A 1,627-nucleotide genomic window follows, 5' to 3' on the forward strand; every position below is an offset into this window, starting at 1 on the left:
ATTACTTGTACGCCGTAATAAGTTTTTGGCGCCGTTGCCGGGGATTAATATAATTAGTACTTTGCTAAATTTTTAGTTTTTGATAATAAGTTTAAGTATTAACAACTTGATCTTAGCAGCTGAATTTTCGTAAATAGATTACTACAGGACTGGAGAGAGATAAAGAGTTAGTAGAACCTTTTGCAGAACAAGAACTGATATTTCAAGAAAGGCGAAGAGCTCAATATCACATTCAACAGGTTCAAATAGCTGAAAAAGTTGATCCAAACGATCCAGTTGATCCAAATACCGGACATATCCCAGCTCCAGTTTTTCCAGTTATTCTAGCTCAACTAGTTGCTAGATCTGTTTGTGAGGTGGCAATCCTACTCACGAACCATGCTGCTAGCAGTATTCGTAAACTCAAGCCAGGTTGTCGATTTCAATTAAAGCAAAATATAGTGCAATTACTGAATTCAGTGGGGCAATTTTCTGGCCTTTTACATGAAGATCCACAGCATCACATACAAACCTTCCTAGAAATAAGCGATACTTACATTCCTGCAGGGATGAATACTGATTATGTCAGATTGACACTCTTCCTTTTTTCTTTAATTGGGGAAGAAAAGAGGTGGTTATATGTTGAACCACCACTATCCATCACTTCTTGGGAAGATCTAGCTCGGAAGTTCCTTATTTGATTTTTTCCATATGGGAATACGGCACGTCCGAGAAGCGAGATTCTGAGCTTTAGACAGAAATAAGGAGAGAATCTCTACCAAGCTTGGGAGAGATTTAAAAGTATGCTCAGAAATTGCCCTCACCATCATCAGTCTAATGATGTTCTTGTTCAACTTTCATTGAGGAGTTAGAGATAAATACCAAGATTTTCTTAGATTCAGTAGCAGGACAAGCTCTTAAGAAGACTTATGATGAATTGCACACACTGCTGAATCAGATTTCACAAGGAAATCCTTAATGTCATGCTGATTTAAGGAGTGCTCCTAAGAAAGTTTTTGGTGTTTTAGAGGTAGTTCAGTTTGCAGCATTATCATCCCAACTTGTAGCAATGCAAAATCATATGCTTACTCAGTTGAACAATATGAATTTGGGGGTTCCACAAGCAACAGCTACAGCTAATGTATTCCAAAAGATGATTTCTGAGTGTGAGGTTTGTAGAAGCAGTGAACACGCGGTAGATTCTTGTGATGTTAATCTAGATTCTGTGAATTATGTAGGGAAGTGAATCATCAAGCACAATAGAATTTTGGTAACACATATAATCCCAATTGGAAGAATCATCCTAATTTCTCATAGGAGGAAATCAGGCACAGAATAATAATTAGTATAAAGGTCCAGTGCAATAGAATCAACATCAGTTTTAGAATAATCAGACTACTACTTAAACAAGTAATATGGAGGAGATGATGAGGCAGCTTTTGACAAACCAAGTGCAGTTTACAACAGATTTAAAGAGTCAACAGTTGATCACTAGGAATTTGAAGTTGCAACTTGATCATATTGCGGGAGCACAAAATACAAGACCTTAAGGAGGCTTACCTAGCGATATAGAGGAAAATCTAAATTAGGTAAATGCAATTACAACAAGGAGTGGTTTGCAGTTAAAAGAGACGGCACCTGAGTAGGT

At 37.3% G+C, this 1,627-nt stretch overlaps 1 non-coding gene across 1 annotated transcript; it reads right to left on the reverse strand.

The window, feature by feature from the left end:
• Positions 1-704: 704 nt before the first annotated feature.
• Positions 705-811, reverse strand: LOC124897337. Its single transcript, XR_007054059.1, has one exon. It is a non-coding gene; the product is annotated as a small nucleolar RNA R71 (small nucleolar RNA).
• Positions 812-1,627: the final 816 nt, after the last annotated feature.

This window comes from Capsicum annuum, chromosome 3, assembly GCF_002878395.1.
Source record: "Capsicum annuum cultivar UCD-10X-F1 chromosome 3, UCD10Xv1.1, whole genome shotgun sequence".
NCBI lineage: Eukaryota > Viridiplantae > Streptophyta > Magnoliopsida > Solanales > Solanaceae > Capsicum > Capsicum annuum.